This window comes from Rattus norvegicus, chromosome 7 (assembly GCF_021556685.1).
Source record: "Rattus norvegicus strain SHRSP/BbbUtx chromosome 7, alternate assembly SHRSP_T2T, whole genome shotgun sequence".
NCBI lineage: Eukaryota > Metazoa > Chordata > Mammalia > Rodentia > Muridae > Rattus > Rattus norvegicus.
The window spans coordinates 63,108,192-63,129,975 of NC_141540.1; positions in this window are offsets into that span (position 1 = coordinate 63,108,192).

A 21,784-nucleotide genomic window follows, 5' to 3' on the forward strand; every position below is an offset into this window, starting at 1 on the left:
CCAGCGGGGTTTTATTGTTGTTGTTTGATACTCTGTCTCAAAAGAAAAGAAAGAAGTAGTAATATAGTATCCCCTCTAATGCAAAGTGCTGGCTGAGTAAAAAGCAGTACATCCAGCACCTGAAGAATCCAGTTCAGCTACTTTTTTTTTTCCACTTTGAAAGCAGTCATTCTTTTTTTTTTTTTTTTTTTCTCTTTTCTTTTTTTCCGGAGCTGGGGACCGAACCCAGGGCCTTGCACTTGCTAGGCAAGCGCTCTACCACTGAGCTAAATCCCCAACCCCTCAGTCATTCTTTATTAAGTGACCAGATGACAAAAATAATGTTGGAAGGGCCAGCCAGCAAGCAGTTTGTCCTGCAAGCCTGATGTTCTAAGTTCTGTCCCTGGACCCCTGGTAAAGGTCAAAGGGGCAAACCAGCTACACAAAGTTGTCCTCTAGCCTCCAAACTCAGCCCCACCCCACGCGTGCTACATTCACAAACACAAATGTGCACATACACATATAAACACATGCACATACACACCACATCATACACACACACCAATATGCCACACCACACACATACACCACACACACACACACACACACACACACACACACACACACACACACCATGTAATACACATACACATACATGCACACACACACCACACACATACAGGCACACACATGTGTACACATGCATGCACACACAGATAGCTCTCTATTAAATAAACCCGTTGATACAATATTTCCTGTTTCATTTACTAAATAAAAATTCTTTGGGGGTTGGGGATTTAGCTCAGTGGTAGAGCGCTTGCCTAGCAAGCGCAAGGCCCTGGGTTCGGTCCCCAGCTCCAAAAAAAAAAGAAAAGAAAAAAAAATTCTTTGATGTGGATGAGCTCCTGCATTTGGCCACAAGTTAGATTCATCAAGATAGAGTCACTCATGAGGGCTGGAGAGATGGTTCAGTGGTTAATAGCACTGATTGCTCTGCCAGAGGTCCTCAATTCGATTTCTAGCACTCACATGGTGGCTCACAACCATCTGTAATGGGATCTAATACCTCTTTTTGGTGTGTTTGAAGACAGCTACAATGTATTCATATTCATTAAAAAAAATGTCACTCATGAAAGTTCCACCTTACTAAATAAAGCAAGGCTAAATTATCTGATGTCCAGGGAATTAAAGACAGAGTGATAACCAGAATTTCCACATAGATCATTTTTTTAAAGATTTATTGGGGTTGGGGATTTAGCTCAGCGGTAGAGCACTTGCCTAGCAAGCTCAAGGCCCTGGGTTCGGTCCCCAACTCCGAAAAAAAAAAAAGATTTATTTATTATATATAAGTATACTGTTGTTGTCTTCAAACACATCAGAAGAGGGTATCAGATCCCATTACAGATGGCTGTAGCCACCACGTGGTTGCTAGGAATTGAACTCAGGACCTCTGGAAGAGCAAAGTAGTCAGTGCTCTTAACTGCGGAGCCATCTCTCCAGTTCACATAGACCATTTTTGATTGGCACAGTCAAATTTTACAAGAAAAGTAACCCAGTGTTAACTACGTAGTTTTCAGTTGTCTTGCCTTGCTGTCCCTGCCTTATGTAGAAGCTCACTTTGAGACTCCCAACCCATTTGTTGTTGTTTTGTCCTTGGACACATTCTGTTACCTAGCCTAGGCTGGCCTAGGTTGTAGGCCCTCTTGTCTTAGCCTCTGATCGCTGTTCTTTCTTTCCCCAAGCTTCTCTTTTTTTGACCTCAGAGGAGATTTATTAGTAGAGTTGCGGCATACCATCATAGACAGCTGTGGTGGGGCCCTGGTGGGAGAGCCTGCAGCTTCCTGTTCCTGCTATTCTTGGTCCTTCTGTGCTGGTAGACCAAACCTCTTCTGCTCAGCTCACTGGAACTCTTTACTTCTATGGGCTGGAGTGTTGTCTGACTCTAGGATCCTAAATAGGGCTAATTTAGACTTCTAATTTAAATGTATGTATGTTTCTCCTTTGACGGAGGCATTTCTACTTTCTGTAAAATAGATGATCTTCATTCGCTCTCCTGGAGAGTATTATTTGAAGGGTCACAGGAAGTTTGTTAGTTGGGTCACTTAGTATTTATTAAGATAGCTAGGTTGACTGACCATCATCCTGGCATCTGCTTATCTTCACCTGGCAGTGCCAGTGCCATGGCCATGTGTAGTTATTTTACACGGTGTGATGGTTTGTATATGATCGGTCCAGAGAGGGACACTATTAGGGGGTGTGTGCCCTTGTGGGAGTAGGTGTGTCACTGTGGGCTTTAAGACCCTCATCCTAGCTGCCTGGGAGCCAATATTTTGCTAGCAACTTCAGATGAAGCTGTAGAACTCTTAAGCTCCTGCACCATGCCTGCCTGGATACTGCCATGTTCCCGCCTTGATGATAATGGACTATATATATGTATGTGTATGTGTGTATACATAAATATATAAACATATATGTACACATATACATGAACACACACACACATAAAATCATATGAGTTTTTAGCAAGAAATTAACCTTATGTTTAAAGAAATAAATTGTTAGGAAATGCACTGGAATCCAGCTAAAATGTTTTTTCAATTTAAATTTTATATTTGATGTGTCTGAGTGTTTGCCGCCATGTATGAAAGTGCGTCATGGACATGCAGTGCTGGCAGAGGCCAGCGGGAACATTGGATTCCCCTGGAGCTGGAGTTGCGGCCAGTACCACGTGAGTGTTAGGATCCTGGTCCTTTACAAGTGGTCCTAACCACTGAACCATCTCTCCAGACCCTCTTACTTTTTAAATTACAGGGGAAAGAGCACATGACATGTAGGGACTGTGGAGGTCAGAGGACACTTGGGGGACAATTGGTTCTTTCCTTCTACCACATGAGTTTTGGAGATTGAACTCACGTCGTCCAGCCTGGTAGCAAACACCTTCACCTATCGGCCATCCTGAAGATGCTCATTTACATTTTTTTATTTAAAATGTATTATTGTTGTTGCTGCTGCTGTTGTTATTGTGGTGGTGATGATGATGGTGATGATGATGATGATGGTGTGTGTGTGTGTGTGTGTGTGTGTGTGTTTACCTTGGCGTAAATATGGAGATCAGAGGATCAAATTTAGTTCTATAGATACACAGAAAGATACTATATCTAAAAAGAAAAAAAAAAAAAAAAGAAACCCAAACCCAAACTTAGTTCTATCCCCTGGACATCTAGCCCACTGAACCACATCATGACACTTTTAACTTGTAGATGCTTCCACCACAAAGTCCCCTAAAATAATTATGCCATAAACATTTGATTACTTTAAAATTCTGTGAAATAAACTCTTTGTGCAGTGTATATTGTATTCATGCTAACTTTTTGTTTGGGGGTGTTTAGACATATCTAACTTAAGCAAAAAGCATGCACTGAAAGGGTATCAAGGGCTCATGGAATTGAGAGATGGGAGAGGGCAGGGAGCTGGAAACACAGCTCCTCTGAGTGGCCAGCCCGTAGACACAGAACCAGAAGTTTCTGACTTAACATACTCCTTATTTTATCCTCTTCAGCCTCAGATATAAAATACAAGGACACTTCACACCTAAATAAATACTTCTAAATATCACCTGTTAAATATAGTTGATGGGATGCCACTGTTTGGGGGTAAACAATTACACTAAACTCCAATAGACTGGATCGAACCAGAAAGAAGTCATTTTCATGCCATGGTCATGGAGTCACACTGTATCTAAAAACAGCCGAGAGGCTGGAGAGATGGCTCAGTGGTTAAGAGCACTTTCTGCTTTTCCAGAAAACCTAAGTTCCTAGCACTTAGATCATGCAGGTCATAACTGCCTGTAACTTTAGGAGATCTCATACTGTCTTTGCGTCTTAAAGACACCGTGAAGACACACAGAGACACAAACACACATAAATAAAAACCCAAGTCCTCAAAACAAAACAGAGCAGGCCAGGAGTTTTACAGTGACAACCAGGAGTTAGCCAGGTTGTCCAAGCCAGTAAGGTAGTCTCTTCCATTTTAAACCTACAACAAAAGTAACTTTAAAATGATCTGTGTTTTCTATTTCTGCTCTGTTCAGCCCTTTTCAGCTTGTTTAAAAGGCCAACACCTCAGTAGGGCTTTGAGCCTCCATTTTGTGCTGCCCAACTCATGAATCTGATAAAAGTCAATCAGATGTTTAATATTTGTCTTAGTTAGGGTTTCTATTTCTGGGAAGAGACGCCATGACCACAGAGACTCTTAAAGGGAAAGCATTTCATTGGGGCTGGTCTATACAGTTCAGAGGTTCAGTCCATTATCACCATGGTGGGAAGCATGGCAGTGTGCAGCCGGGCCTGGTGCACAAGGAGCTGAGAGTTCTCCATCCAGATCAGCATGCAGCAGGATGAGGGGCACACTGGGCCTGGCTTGAGCATCTAAACCTCAAAGTTCACTCTCAGTGACACACTTCCTCCAACAAAGCCACGCCTACCCCAACAAGGCCCCACCTCCTAATAGAGCCACTCCCTATGGGCCTATGGGGGCCTAGCATTCAAACCAGCACACTATTCTTGCTGAAATTCTAAAACCAGTTGTTCTACTAGTCACAATAATCATTCAGAATATCAATATTGACAGAATGACTTAATTAGAGCTAGTTTTGGTGGCATGTGTCTGTAATTTAAAGAACCCAGGAGGCAGAGGAAAAAAGACAGCCGAGAAGTTGAGACCAGTATGGTCTACTTAGTGAGTTACAGGCCAGCCAAAGCTGTGAGTAGTGTTTACACACACATGTACACACACACACACACACACACACACACGTGCACACACATATGCACAAACACACACACGAACATATGTACATACACATACTCAGGCACATGTACATGCACAAATGCACACATGCACACATAAGCATACACACACACATAAGCACACTTATCCACACACCCACACACACACCCACACACAAAGGAGAAGTTACTGAAATCAGTAAGAGTGTGCTTGACTTGTGTGGCAGCCCCTGTTATAAAGGGTTTAGTTTTTCTGGCCTTTGTGGTCTACTTTGCCTTTGAGTGTGTTCCTGCGGCTTTTGATACACTTCCTGTAGCCCTACTTTGTGATGCTTGATCCCTGTCAAGTTATGCTCTGTGACAAGATCTGCACCAGTGAGAGGCCTGTGCTTTCGGTGCCCCTGGGTCTTCAGCAGAGGGCATTTCCACCAATGAGCAAGCCATGAATATTACTGTCTGTTTGACTGACCACCTTGCCATCCACCTTGAAGCTCTGTCCTCTTTGATCTCCAAGATCTTGTAGAGTCTGAGGTCTGGGTAGATGTTTATCATGGTGGCTGTGGATCCTAGCAGAAGCCAGAAACTAGGGCTGAACCTAGTGTAATCAGAACTATCTTTCCCCTCTTCTCTTTTTAGCAACTTTTTGCTGAAATGGTAATTGCTACTACAGGTTTTCTTTTTTAAATGATTCATTTATTTTTACTTATGTGTATATGTATGAGTTTATGTATTTATGTGCTTTTGTTTTGTTTTGAGTTTATGTAGCTCTGCCTGTCCTGGAACTTGCTATGTAGATCAGGCTGGCCTCAAACTCACAGAGATCTGCCTACCTTTGTCTCCTGAGCACTGAGAGTAAAGGTATGGACCACTGCTGCCTATTGCCTGTGTGAGTTTGTGTTTGCCACATGTATGGAGGCCAAAGGGCCTCCGATCCCTGGCAGCTGGAGTTACAGACAGCTGTGAGATACCTCATGTGGGTGCTGGGAGCCCAAGTGGGGTGCCCTGGGAGAACCGTATTAACTTCTTAACCACTAAGCCATTCCTCCAGTCACCACATAGTTTTTTTTTTTTCTTTTTTCTTTTTTTCGGAGCTGGGGACCGAACTCAGGGCCTTGAATTTGCTAGGCAAGCGCTCTACCACTGAGCTAAATCTCCAACCCCACCACATAGTTTTCTTAAGATGAGTATGTGTCTCTTAGAAAAGTAAGGAAATATACAGGAACAGGAGAGAGCTAATGAGAGGATCTCCACGATTCATTTAGCACTCTGTGACTATAATCCCAGGAGATAAAGCTGGGTGTGGTAGGATGCACTGTGATCCCAACATTTAGAAAGAGTCGAGAAGATCGAAACTTCCAGGCAAGCCTGTGGCACATAGTGAGTCCCTGTCTCAAGAATAAGCTGTTGGGACGTAGGTAAAGTAGTAAGGCCTGAATGGAATGTTAAGGCCTAGGTAACAGATACCTGGCTAGCCTGCCATTATAAGGAAACTTTCTCACGTGGCTGAGCTGTTACTAGGAAAGTTTCTAATGCCAAGATGGATTACATACATACAATTACATGATTGATTTTTATGTTCTGTGCCCTTGGAAACCAATCACGATAGGAGCCAGTAGAAATGTTTTGTATAGTTACCCACAATACGTTTAGACCCAAACCAAGCACCCAATAGTACTTCCTGCACCTATATGTAAGCTTTTAAGGTATAAGCTGCCTCTGGGATGGACCCCACCGTTAAGAGAGACACCTGCACCAATATAAGAAACCGTTTGGAGTAAGACTTTACCCCCTATCCCTAAATCCTGATTGGTGAAATAACTTGGCACAGATGTTTGTGGATTTGGGGCTTAAAAATCCTGTAAGATCTTAAGTTGGGGTCACGGTTCAGTTCCTGAATCTGGACCATGGCCCTGGTCAACCAGCCCTGGGGCATATGTTCAGTAAACTATCCTCGCCTGACTGAAATCAGTGTTTGTGTGATTTGTGAGGTGATTCCTGGACCCCAACAAAACCCAGCCACTTGAATGCAGCTAACTGACAGAATTAGTTATTGTTTTTGCCAGCACATTTTGTGTTGGCTTTTTATGCAGTGAAAACAAACAGTAGAGGTTGTATCGCACAGTTTCATAAGCTGTTTATTCAATTAACATGAACATCTCATGTGACAAACATTCATCTTCATCTCTGGTAACTGCGCTGAATACTTTGGATAACACAGTCCCTTGGATTTAATTTCTCTACCTCCATGCCTTACCACACTTCGACTTCACTCCAGGAATGGAAGCGGTTCTGTTGCCGGATATTTGATCACATTGTGAACCCAAGACTGTACTATTTACTGGAAAAACCTGTTTTTAGTTGTGGTGTGGCTGGGCCTTAGCACACACCCTCAATCCAAGAGCTTTCAGCTTGAACATTGAAACAGGATTACATAAAGTCGAGAGGTAGAGCAAGCAAACAGTTGACAGGAAGTAAATACAGGATTATTAAGAAAAACCATAGAGAGTAAGAGGGGGCTGGGAGGACAGATTGAGAGACATACAGCAAGTAGAAGGGACGAACACTGGGTTTGAAGATGGCAAGAGGGGACAATGCTGCTGGGACATCGGCTGAGGAGGAAGGTCAGCTGGGGACTTTCTCTACCTCTCTGAGCTAGCAGGCTTTCACCCCAGCATCTGGCTCCTGAGTCTTCATTGGTAAAATGAGATTTTGTGAAAAAAACGACACCGTTCTAGACAAGGTCACCAACAGGCTCTGCAGGTTTCACTCCCTTTCTCCATGATGACATTGTTGCCAATCTGCCTACTTCCTCTCCTGTCTGAAGAGTTCAGCATAACCAACTCGTTACATTTACATGTTTGCAGACTCTCCCTTTGTCCTCCATATAGAGTCAGTGCTTCAGAAGAACCCTTTGCTATCCATTCATAACTATTTAACTGTCTGCTAAGAGCCAGGCTGTGCGTTTGGATCTGGGCAGCAGAGACTCGGGGGAAATGGTCTGTTCACTCTTAAATCCCCTGCAGCCAAGTAAAACAGCCAGGCACGGATATGTGTGGTTGACTTAAAAACAACAAACAAAATGAAAAACGACCACCTTCCCCCACATACCAAATAGTTAGCCATCAATCGGTTACCTGAAACAAAATGGAGCTGAGCTGTGATGCATTCTCAGAGGAACCTACAAAACCCATATTGTAACTGGTCCCCAGACCTTAGCATATCTGATGCCATGATGGAGGCACCATTCAGGCCGTAAAACTCAGCGTGTAGACAGAGTCATCTGCCAAAATGAAGACAAAGACCTAATCCACAGAAGTCCATAGTTCTGGGAAAGTTTCTAAGTGTACTAACCTTGTTTTTCACTTCTATGGTTCTGATTCTGGCTAACTGTTTTTCTTAACTGAGGTCTATCAAACTGGAATGGGACTCCTGTGCTTAGAAGCTCACCCTCGGGGTACACTGGGATCCTAAACATCCAGCAATTAAAGCTAAAGACTTTAATTGGCTTAAACCCATGTCCAAGCAGTACACACACACACACACACACACACACACACACACACACACACACACACACACGTTAAATTCTGAGAAGCTCATGATCAGGAGAGGGGGAAAATACTTGCACATGGACTGTGAACTGCGTATGTCCTGAAACTCGGGTGTTTTATTTGAACTTCGTGTAGAAGAGGAAACGCTATCAGACGATGAGACCTGGCAGGTTTTGGGAAGGATGAGCCCACAGAGATGGGAGCAGGAAGCTATTGATCATGTGTGAATTCCATCTTCTCAAATGCCACTTTCTGGTTTATTCAATGGACACTGACTGAAAGTGGAATCTTCCTGGATAACAACATAGTTCAGGATACAATCACTGCTACGTTGCCCTTCTTTCTTTTCTACTTTCTGCCTTCTTGATGGGGGAGCCTAGGATGGTCTCAGACTTGCTGTGTAGTGGGAATCTCTTTTTTTTTTCCTTTTTTTTTTTTTTCTTTTTCTTTTTTTCGGAGCTGGGGGCTGAACCCAGGGCCTTGCGTTTGCTAGGCAAGCGCTCTACCACTGAGCTAAATCCCCAACCCCAGTGGGAATCTCTTAAACTTATCTTCCAGTCCCCAGTTCTCAAGGGCTGGGGTTATAACCCCGAGTCGCCACACGAAGTTCATCCTACTTTTCGTGAACTGTTTCACTTTTTGACATTCGAGGAATGACCCTGTAATCCACGTAATCCTAAAGAGTCTGCACTGAGGAGTAATGGTTCACTAGCAGCCGAGATGGGACAGAATAGACTCACTGGTTTGAGTTCTAGGTTTCCCCCATCTAATGGAATTTTGGACAAATTACATTTCTTTTTTTTCCGGAGCTGGGGACCAAACCCAGGGCCTTATGCTTGTTAGGCAAGTGCTCTACGGCTGAGCTAAATCCCCAACCCGACAAATTACATTTCTATGTAAACAAGCAAACCAAAACAGCTATTTAGAATGGTGCTGGTAGGGGGCTGGGGATTTAGCTCAGTGGTAGAGCGCTTACCTAGGAAGCGCAAGGCCCTGGGTTCGGTCCCCAGCTCCGAAAAAAAAGAACCAAAAAAAAAAAAAAAAAAAAAAAAAAAAAAAGAATGGTGCTGGTATACAGTATGCACCCAGTGACCACTGGCTCTTATTACATGACATGAAGAAATGTCAATTCCTCCTCTTCCTGCTCTCTTCCTTCCCCCTCCTCCTCTTCTTCCCCCTCCTTCTCTGCCTCCTCTTCCCCGTTCCTTCCCCTCCCCCGCCTTTTCCCTCATAGAATCTGGCCTATAATTTCCTAGGTGAGACACACAGTCCTTGAGCTCCTACCAATCCTCTAACCTCCATCTCCTCAGTGAAGGGATCACGGAGTAAGTCACCGCACCCGGCAGTTTCAAAAGCTTCTTAAGTCTTTTAAACTGTGCTCACTTTGAAGAGGAAAGCAGAGTGGAGAAACGTGAAGTGTTCTGACTTCAAGTAACTCTTTTAGGAGTGAATTGTGCTTTAAATACTCATCTCTGGATGCCAGGATGGTGGTGCACACCTTTAGCACTCGGGAGGCAGAGGCAGGGAGCGCTCTGGGTTCAAGACCAGCCTGGTCTTCAGATCTATTTCTAAGATAGGCGGGGCTACAGAGAAACCAACCGACCAATCAGGAGACCCACTGATATCAGTACCGTGAGAGAGCAAGATGCTCTGCTTCAATATGGCGGACAGGCACGACCCCAGATGATAGTACACATTTCAAAACGCTAGAAGAGCTAAGTGTTTCACGAGGGTCTGTGGCCCCAGCTACTCGAGATGCTGAGTCAGCAGGACAAGTTCAAGGCCAGTCTGGAATTTAGCTGTCTCAAATTTAAAAAAAATTTTTTTTTATTTTAAAAAAAGATCTGGGAATGTAGCACAGTTACAGAGTGTTTGCCTATATACGCAAGGTTCTGTACCTCTAAGTCAGTGGTTCTCAACCTTCCTAATGCTGTGACCCTTTAATACAGTTCCTCATGCTGTGTTCACCCCAACTGTAAGATTATTTTCATTGCCACTTCATAACTGCAATCTTGATACTGTTATGAATTGTAACGTAAACATCTGCATTTTCTGACGGTGTTAGATGACAACTGTGAAAAGGTCAAGTAATCCCCAAAATGGTCATGACCCACAGGTTAAGAATCACTGCGTTAAAGAACCCTGACCAGTGCAGATGTGTACATGTTTTTTTTGTTTTTTTTTTTTGTTTTTTTTCTCGGAGCTGGGGACCAAACCCAGGGCCTTGCGCTTGCTACGCAAGTGCTCTACCACTGAGCTAAATCCCCAACCCCGATGTGTACATGTTTAATCCGACTTAAATACTATATAACACATGCATATATTGAAGGCTCACTCAAGCTAGGTGTGGTAGCCAAGGTCTTTAATCTCAGAACTGAGGAGGATGAGGCAGGGGACTGCCATGAATCCAAGGCCAGCATGAGCTACATTGTGACTTACTAGCTGTCTTGGCCTACAGTAGCAACAACTCTAGAAGATAAAATAGAAACATCGCATGGTACTCCATTACTATGTATAACAATGTTTTTACTCATCAGTTAAGAAAGGCCTGGCTTGGGAACGCACACCTATCATCCCAATTATCAGGAGGCTGGGGTAAAACAAGAAAAAAAACTTGTAAGTTTTATAGCAGCCTGGACTATAGCAGACCCTTCCAAAATTAAAGATAAAAGCAAAGCAGCTTGTTTTTGTGGCACATGCCTGTGATCCCAGTGTTTAAAAGGATGAAACAGGAGGATTACAGTGATGGAGGTCAATCCCAGCTACTCAGCTACTTTCTGTTAAGATAAATATATATATATATATATATATATATATATGCAGTTAAAGATGGTTGGTTGTAAGCCACCATGTGGGAGCTGGGAACCAAACCTAAGTCCTCTGCTAGAACAGCAAATGCTCTTGACCACTGAACCATCTCTCCTGCTACCTCAACTTATATTAAGAAAGCATATGCATGCATATTCTATGTGCGTGTATGTGTAAATGTGTGGATGTGCATGGAGGCTGTAGGACAACCTCAGATGTCACCCCGAGGAACACCATGTACTCCAGAGACAGGGTTTCCTATTGGCTTGGAGTTTACCTGCAGGCTAAGACCCACAGCAAGCCCCAAAGGTTCTCCTATTTTCCCAGCCCTGGGTTACAGATGCCCACTGGACCTCCTTTCCCCAAGGCTCTGGGACTGAATTCAAGTCTTTGGGTTTGCAAGACAAAATTACTTTATCAGCTGAGCCATCCCCCATCTTCCTCAAGCTTGTGGCCATCTTCCTGTCTCAGCCTCTTAAAGGCGAGGATTACATACCCTGAATCAAAAGGCATTTAAAATACCAGTGAACATTAAGTACAAAACAAATGTAAAAAAAATACATCTGTGCTGAAGTTTTTATCAACTTGACACAAACCTAGGCATCTCCGGGAGGAAGGATCATCAGCTGAGGAACGAACTGCCTCTATCAGATTGGCTTGTGGGCAAGGTGAGGGTGAGGCACCAACTAGATTCATAGCAATAGTAACCCTAACTAGGACATCTTTCCTCCCCAAGTTGCTTTTGATCAGTGTTTGATCACAGCAACAGAAACCAAACTAGGACAACTTCTGATAGACTTTTAATATGAAATAATAAATAGGAGAATGCTTCTTAGAATTCTACTATTAATCCAATGTAATGTTTTTCAACATAGGCCCTTTTAAGCCAAGCATGTGTGTGTGCCTGTGTGTGCACGGGTGTGGGGGTTGGGGGCATAGGACAACTTTTGGAGTCAGGTCTCTCTCACTGTAGGTTCCTGAGACTGAACTCAGGTTGTCAGAAGCACGGTCAACCTTTAGGCTGTGCTGCCAGCCCCGTATTGTGTTTTACTACACTTTTTCACTGTGCTTTTGCCTCTAGTACCTTAAGCACAGTGTATTTGGTGACATTTCCAAAGCAGTGGGGATTTGCTGACAAAAGACTAGCCAGACAAGGAAATCAATCGCAGCGACTCCTCTCTCCAGACACCGAGGGCCTCATCAATAGTGGAAATGATCTTAGGAGCAACTGAAAAACTAAAATCGTTATCACAGGCCATTCTCTACCTAAACCACAAAACCATTACTGCATGTTCAGCATCTGCGTTCCCGTCTTTACATCTCTGCAGACGCGGACATCCTGTGAGCCCTGCGCACATCCACACTCTTAGATGATTTATTAGAAAACACTCCGGCTGTTTAATTAGGCTGTTTTATTCTGTTAGGATGGTATTCTGTGAATGCAGCCAGTATGATCTTTACTCATTGGGAAATGAAAGTCACACTCAGGTTTTCTTCTTCTCTGGTCTTCAATGTTACCACACCCTTACTCTGCCTGTTTTGAAGGTCTGGGGACTGTGCTGGGGGCATCTCTCCAGAGTCCAGAGGGTTCTCTCCTCTGCTCTTAAGAACACAGTGAATCTGGGCATGGTGACTATGCCTTGAATGCCAGCATTTAAGAGGCAGATCTCTCTGAATTCAAGGCCAGCCTGAACTACACAGCAAGTTCTAGGCCAGCCAGGGCTACAGTGAGATCCCATCTCAAACAAACACAAAAGGAGCATAAAACAACAACAACAACAACAACAACAACAACAACAACAACAAAAAAACCACATGTGAAGGCAGAGTAGTGGCTCAAGCCAGTCATCTCAGTACTCGGGAGGCTGTGGCAGTACGGTTACAAGTTCAAGGTCAGCCTGGGCTACATCTTAAAACCCCACCACCACTTGTGAGTGAGATTTCTCATCTCTGGAGACTCCAGGCCTCAGAGGCACAGGCTGGACCGAGACAGAGGTGCAAAGAGACAGCAAACACTCATTGTCGCCTGAAAAAATGCTATAACTTCAGAGAAGAGTTAATCTTATTTATGTGTGGTGTGCATGCACATGTGTTTTCGGGTGCCTTTGGAGGCCAGAAGAGTGTCCGATCCCCTGGAGCTGGAGTTACAGGTGGTTTATGGGTGCTGGGAACTGAACTTGGGTCTTCTGCAAGAGGAGCGAGCTCTCTTACCTGGTGACCCTTACCCTTCCAGACCCTGGATAATACCTTTGAAAAACAATGTAACAGATACCGTGAAAAGATGATGTCATATAACATGATTAACTTTGTCAACAGTAAAATACCTCCTAGAGCAGTGAGCTTTTCTATAGGGGTTCGCATATCAGACACCTACTTTGCCACACAGTAGTGAAATTATAGTTAGGAGGTAGCAATAAAATAATTTTATGGTTGGGGTTCACCACCCCATGAGGAACTGTATTAAAGGGTCCAGCATTAAGAAGGTTGAAACCACTCTTCTAGAGAATTCAGAAGGGTGTACTCTTAAGGGCTGAGGTTATAGTTCAGTGGCATAGTGCATTGTCTGGTTCAATCCCCTGACACAAACACAAAGAAAAGTCAATTTAACTCACAAATCAAGAGCAGACATTGACTTGAAAAATACCTTGTGAGTGCAAATTTATTGACATCTAAAAGAAAATTATGTGGTTCTAAAAATAGAAGTATATTCCAAAGCTTGGAAAGATGGGTCCTGAATCTTGGCCATTCAAGGAATGCCCTTGAAGAATGCTTAGAAGCTTGAATCGCTCAGCAAAGGACAGTGAGTAAATCTGTGCTTCAAGATCCAGCTTGGCTCCCCATTTGCAATTTAAAACGTTTAATCTTTAGGAAAAGCTGACAATCCTAGGGGAATGGTTTTGCTTCTTTGTCCTTCAAGATTGACCTGAGTTAGCTGTATCATAAGACTGAATTTCAGGTAATATCAGAAAGCTAAACTCTTAAAAAAAATTGTGAAGTTACCATGCTGACTTTATTCTTTGTGAAACTTAAAAGTATCTTTACATAAGGATAACATAAGACTGTCAAGGAGGGGTTGGGGATTTGGCTCAGTGGTAGAGCGCTTGCCTAGCAAGCGCAAGGCCCTGGGTTCGGTCCCCAGCTCCGAAGGGAAAAAAAAAAAAAAAAAAAAAAAAAGACCGTCAAGGAAGGATATATTCTAGTTACCCATAATACTGATTTGCTACTACGTGTCACCCTCCATGTATCCATATTTACATGTAATAATGACGTTTAGATATACATGTAACTCATCTCAAATAGAACACTTGCCAATACAACTTTTAAAACATCTCATGTCCAAAGACAGCTTTCACCTTTGTCCTCCCAATTTTAAACTCCTAATACCTCCCAAATCTTTTTTTTTTTCGGGGCTGGGGATCGAACCCAGGACCTTGCGCTTCCTAGGCAAGCGCTCTACCACTGAGCCAAATCCCCAGCCCCCCCAAATCTTACAAATCAAACATTTCTGTAAAGACAAAGTGTTGCCAGGTACTCACTTTGTGGACCAGACTGCTTCCAACTTATAGTAATCCTCTTCTGCCTCGAAGATGCTGGGATCACAGGCAAGTGCCACCACTCACTTGAAAACACCCTCCCCCCAAGACAGGGGTGTGTGTGTGTGTGTGTGTGTGTGTGTGTGTGTGTGTGTGTGTGTGTCTGTATCTATCTCTAGGCTGGTCTTGAATTTACCATCCTCCTACCTGAGCCTCTGGAGGGCTGGGATGAAAGGCATGATCCACCACTAAACTCACGGTTTATATACTTGGATACAGATATATGTATGCTATGTACCAATCAATCATAGTTTGTTCAATTATTCTTATTGATAGGCACACAGTGGCCAGTGTTTAATCAACTTGGCATATAACCTTTTTTCTTTAGGTAGAGACATTAGGGTCACCTAGTGAAATAGGTGTAGTTTGAATTTGAATAAATATTTGCAGATAGTTCCTGGTTTTTGACTTACCTAAAGTTTCCACCAGTAATATCTTATGTTCTAACCCTGGGACTGTGCAGTTTTTCACCCACATGTTAAGCTCTTGAGTACTATGTTGATTTCTATAGCTATTATCTAAAACCCGTTTATGGGCTAATTAAATTTGTCTTGTGTTTCTGTCTTAGGCTCACTTATGTGTAAGAATGCTTTCCTGCACGTATTCCATGTGTGTACCTGTTGCCAACAGAGCCCAAAAGATGTTCCATCCCCTCCTTCTGGAGCAACAGTTGTGAGCTGTCGTGTAAGCACAGGGAATCGAACCTGCGTCCTTTGGAAAACCTCTGGGTACTCTTAGTTGCTAGCCCAGTTTGTGTTTTTAGACAGGGTCTACGTAGTCCACATTAAAACTCACTGTGGGGGTTGGGGATTTAGCTCAGTGGTAGAGCACTTGCCTAGCAAGCGCAAGGCCCTGGGTTCGGTCCCCAGCTCCGGGGGGGTGGGGGGGGAACTCACTGTGATGCCCAAGCTCTCTTAGCCTGCCCAGGGCTGAGATTGTCAGTCGTATGTCCCTATAACTGATAGAGATGTGTTGCTTTCAAATGTCTAGTCATCTTTTATACATTTCTTTTGGATTGTTTTTTGATAGTTCTTATTTTTCTTTTGTGTGTGTGTGGTAATCAAGAGGACAATTTTGCTCTACTACAGGAGTCTAGGGGATCCTCCCCTTCTTGAGAGTGGGTGTTTGCTCCACTGGGGCAGACACTTCCCATCCTTTCTCACATCAGAATCTAGCTTCTTAGCCAGGCTAACCCCAGCACTCAGGATGCAGAGGCAGGCAGCTCTAGGGGGTTCAAAGTCTACATCACCTACAGAGCAGCCAGGGCTACACAGACAAACGGAACCAAGCTCCTTCAACCTTCCATATACACTGAGGACCAGTGATTTCCCAGGGATCTCCAGGCCATTAGCACATCAGGGCTGCTGACCATTAGCACATCAGAGCTGCTGAGACATCTGGCTTCACCGTCTGAGTGGCCACTGGGTTCCGGAAGACCTTGTTGGAGGTAGTTCCCCGGCTCTATTGAGCTCACCAGCCTCATACGACTTCCTTTGAAACACCTGCCATTGCCAGCTGTTTCTCTAAGGATAGCAGCTAATAACAATGTCATCAAAAACTTTGGTTCCTAAAACTAATTACCTTTCCCTTTCAGAGTACAATAAAGCAGTAAAAACATCGATGGTTAATTCCACTGTTCTAGAAGACTTAGGAGTGACTGAGCTTGAAACAGCAAAACCTACCCTTCCCTGTAACTACCTTGGGAAGATGGACAGTATGCAACCGATAATCCTGACAGGTGGAGAAGCTTGCATTGAAAACATGTCAACTTTCCAGGGCTGACACGCTTGGTTTATTATTATATCCATCCTGTTTGAATGACATCCCGAGGGCAACCAAGTCGGTACTTGTCATCAGCCACATCCTGTCTAGAGGCCCTGGCTAGAATATCCTGTACTGGTTAAGAGGGAGTAGGAGGGCACCACTTCCTCCTGAGGAAGTCCTTTAAATATTGGTACAATTCATGGCATGTTAATGGCTGACAGTATTAAAGTCTCTAATGGATTTTTTATTTTTAAAGACATGGTCTCACTCTGGGGCCTAGGCTGAGATGAGCCTGCTTCTGCAGTGCTGGGAGTAAAGGTGTGCACCAACACATCTGATTCCAGTTCAAAAATTAGACCCACATCATGCTTTACTAGAGTCTAAATATTCAGGAAAGAAGCAAAAATTTTTTTTTTTTACAATAAGTGATGATGTTTGAATCAAATCTTTGGTGATAACATACCACTACTTGGAGGAATCAGAGTTCCTTTTCAAGATTTGATTATAAAAGCAGGTATCCCAGCCCTAATGTTGGGATGCACAGCCCGCCCCAACCAGTGGTTGAATTAATCTGAACTTGTTCAAATATTCATGGTGTTAGGGATCAAACCCAAGGGCTCATACAAACTTGGAAAGTGCTTTATTAATAATGAACTTCACATAACCCACCAGTGGAGGTCATTTAATCATTTTTTCCCCTAGCTCAAGGATAATTTCATCAGCTTAAGAGAAAAATATAGAGCTCAAGAAGAAGGGCGACCAAAGTGTGGATACTTCAGTCCTTCTTAGAAGGGGGAACGAAAATATTCACAGGAGGAAATACCGAGACAAATTGTGGAGCAGAGACTGAAGTAAAGGCCATCCAGAGACTGCCCCACCTGGGGATCCAGCCCATATGCATACAGCCACCAAACCCAGACAATATTGCTGATGCCAAGAAGTATATGCTGACAGGAGCCTGATATAGCTGTCTCCTGAGAGGCTCTGCCAGAGCGTGACAAATGCAGAGGCGAAAGCTGGCAGTCAACCATTGAACTGAGAACGGGGTCCCCATTGGACGAGTTAAGAGAAAGGATTGAAGGAGTTGAAGGGGTTTGCAACCCCATAAGAACAACAATACCAACCAACCAGAGCTCCCAGGGACTAAACCACCATCCAAAGACTACACATGGACAGACCCATGGCTCCAGCTCCATATGTAGCAGATGGCCTTGTTGGACACCATGGGTGGAGATGCCCTTGGTCCTTCCAAGGCTTGACCCCCCCAGTGTACGGGAATGTCAGGGTGGGGAGGCAGGAAGGTGTGGGTGGATGGGGGAACACCCTCATAGAAGCAGGGGGAGTGAGGATGGGATAGGGGGTTTACAGAGGACGGGAAACCAGGAAAGGGGGATAACATTTAAAATGTAAATAAAAATATACAATAAGGGTTGGGGATTTAGCTCAGCGGTAGAGCACTTACCTAGCAAGCGCAAGGCCCTGGGTTCGGTCCCCAGCTCCGAAAAAAAAAAAAAAAGAAAAAAAAAAAAAGAAAAATATACAATAAAAAAGAACCAATTGGAAAACAAGACAAAATAAATTTTAAAAAGAGAGAAAAATATAGCACGGAGAAATGGAGGAAAAGCCACGTGTTTTTTTTTTTTTGGTTCTTTTTTTTGGAGCTGGGGACCGAACCCAGGGCCTTGCGCTTCCTAGGTAAGCGCTCTACCACTGAGCTAAATCCCCAGCCCCAAGCCACGTGTTTTATATCAGGCATGGAACAGAAATATGATTAGGGAAGAAAAGAATATTGAGAATATAAGTAGGCTGAGGAAAGATCCCCGAAGTCATTAATCCCCCCACACCCATCCCCCTTTGGAGTAAGTATGTAGTGAGGACCAATCCTATTGTCTTGAGCAAAGCCTTCACTAAGGAGCCACACCCATAGCTTCCTTCCTCTCCAGACCGGTTTCTCAGTCAGGGCAGGTGTCCTTCGGTCTCCTCCTCCTGAGCACGAAGATTTTAGGAGTGTGTCATCATACCCAGTTTACCTATCATTTCTGGAAATAAGCCCCTACCCAGGTAGCAGGACTAGGCAGAATTAAGATCTCTCTAAATAACACCATCCAGACGCCTTTTCTTTATTACAGAATGTCTCATGGGGTAGTGACTCATGGATGTCTCCCCTAATCCTAGATTTGCTCAGAATCCCCACAGAGCACTTTAAATCCAGGACTGCCTGAGGTGCTTCTGACCTTTACTGAGGTCTGAGGATTTAGACTCTGGCAGACAATGGCCCCCAAAGGTTATGCTGACATCCCAAATGGAAAACCTTTGATGCTACCTTCAACTGAAAAAAAGGGCACCTGCAGATGCAATTAAAGGTTTGGCAAATTACACTGGTTTATCCAGGGGGACTCTGAATGCCATCACAAGTATCTTTAAATGCCAAAGAATGGGCTCTCTTCCAGCCTAGCAAGTATGCAGTCCTGTTTTGATTTGGGGATGTGAGAATGCACCTCTACGGCTTTAAATCACATCTGTTAGAACATCCCTGTTTAGGACACAAATATCTCCCAGGAGAATTAGATAAATAGATCTCATTATGAAAACAGATCATAATTTATCTTTCAAACATTTGTGGCAAAGTACCAAAATATTGTTTAAGTAAAATGAGGATAAAGAAGTGTGGCCACTGTTGGGAAGGCATGTGGGAGAACTGCTATGTCACATCTGATGGTGGCCTGGTGCCTCGCATCAGCAGCCAGTTCCTCCACCAGGAAGTGGTGTATGAGGTGAGAGGTGTATGGTGAGAAATGATTACCACGCTCTGCCCTACTCCAATCTTGTAATTTAACCCTGTCCATCCTACGTCTGCTTATACCAGGTTTCCATGCTTAGTTCTTACGAAAACAAATGCCACCCACAATGATCAGTAAAGACAACTGTTCAAGTGCAGCTATCTGGAAAGACAGTCACTGCTTCCCATTGTACCTTCATTGGTGCCCAATGCCTTGGTTCGTCATCGACCTCAGGCATTCTTTCCCCAGCCTTGGCACCTAAGCTGTTCTCCAGTGGTTCTCAACCCATGGCTCTTGACCCCATCGGAGAAACCTGTCTCCAAAAATACTTACATTACAAATCGTAACAGTAACAAAAGTTTAAGTAGCAAGTGTTGGTATTCTACGTAAGCTGTGCCTGACTATCCCTCCCTCTTGTTCTCTGTTCTTCTCTTGCCCTCTGTCCCTTCTCTCCCCATCCCCTCTGACCCCCACGTGCCCATAGCCGGTCTCCTTTCCTCTCTCTACCCTTCTTCTCTCATTAAACCTCTCCACGTGGAACCATGTTGGCTTGGTGTGCTTTGTCCAGGCGCAGGCCAAGATTTAAACCCCAACAGGGAGGAAAATAACTTTATGGTTGGGGGTCATTATACCATGAGGAACTGAAGGGTAAAGCATCAGGAAGGTTGAGAACCAACTGGTTAACAGTTAACCAGTCCTCTAGTCATGCTTAAGTTTTTTGGGTTTCTCTTTTACCAGAACAACATGCCCAACTCTCTTCAGGGTTCAGTCTGGTTCTTCACCATCCCTGGAGTAACTGCCTTCTCTGTAGCATGCTCACGTGACTGCCAGTCTTCTACTTGGCCGTGTATCTGACTAGTCCCTTCCCACTGATGAGGAACTCATTAAGTTGTCAGCAGACACGTTTACTTTACACTTCTTCCCCAGACCTGGAGCACATTACAGGTTTGACAGTAATAGTTTCTTGTTCTGAAATCACTCCTCATAAGGGACATAGACTACCACACTATAAATAGAAATCCGAATGGTTAATAGGCGGATGATAAAACCATGAAAGACTTTGTATTCTCTGCCTGATTTAAAAACGGCTGTGACCTTTTAACTTAGGTTGGTACATTACTCATACAGAAAGCCTCTAAGGTAAGTGTGTACTTGCCAGAGAGTTGAAGGCCACAGGTGGACAATTACCTCATTACCTCGCCTACCAGCAACGGTGAGGAAGACAGGTTAGCCTAGGTCCAAGCAGTCATCAGGCCAAACAAACAGTGACAGTTCTGTCCACTCCTTCCCAACAGATGAGACGGCTGACAGCAAATGAGAAAAAGCCTTTGCACTTGTGAAGCTTGTCAGCAGGTTTCTCTGAACTAACCAGACTATAGAGGCGTAGGCTCTGTGCAGGTTTACGTTGACAGAGCTTTCTCTTCGTGGGGAGCGTTTCTCCACATAGGTGGAACACCCGCTTCATCTTCAGCACCAATGAGCAGTGCCTGGAATAGGCAGACGCTTGCTCTTGGGAGGTGGCAATCAGGTGGCCATCTCAAATTCTAGATAAAACCTTTAATTCCTAAGATCAGTAACTTACAAGCTACTAAAAGGGGCCGTAAGGAAAACAGGCTTAAAATGTAGGATATATTAAAAACCCCAGGAGTCAGAAAACAGACCTGGTTCGTAACAGTCATTTTGTGTCTACTTTTTCAGAATAAATTAAGGTTAGCCAGGTGTGGTGGGGAGTGCCTGTAGCTTCACCATTCACCTCTCAGCAAACACAGCCTGGATGAGGTCAAGGTTGTCCCTGACTACATACAGCAGGTCTGAAATCAGCCTGGACCAAGACCTTGTCTCAAAACCAAAGCTCAGCAAATAAAAATCAGTAATAACATAAGGACAGACTTATATGGAACCTCAGCCCAAATAAACTACCAGGTTAAGGGTCTGGGAGGTGGGCTTCAGCAAGTGTCAGCCTTGGTACTAGTCTCCAACGTACTTGTGCATTTTCATGTCTGTAAAAGGAACTCGTTCTGCTTGACATGCTTGTCAAGTATGATGTACTGTAAAGCTACAACAGATTTTAAAAATGTATTTGTCGGGGATGGAGAGATAGCTCAGTGGTTAGGAGCACTGACTGCTCTTCCTGAGGTCCTGAGTTCAGTTCCCAGCAACCACATGGTGGCTCCCAACCATCTGTAGTGGGATCTGATGCCCTCTTCTGGTGTGTCTGACAGTGACATTGTACCCACATACATGAAACAAATAAATAAATCTTTAAAAAAAAAAAAAAAAAAGAAAAAATGTATTTGTCTTCTAAGCCACCAAGTTAAGGCACATGACAGTTTAAGAGAGACAAACTGGCAAACACTTATTTTTAAGGCAGTAGGAATATTAATTATAAAATCCATCTCCGCTTCCCAGCGCTTCTTTGTACGCGCTAGTCAAGCACACTGAGGTTCACACTCAATGAACACACATCGTGACGTAGCTAAACAGAACACCTGTAGCCATGTCTTATGTTTGTAATCCACACC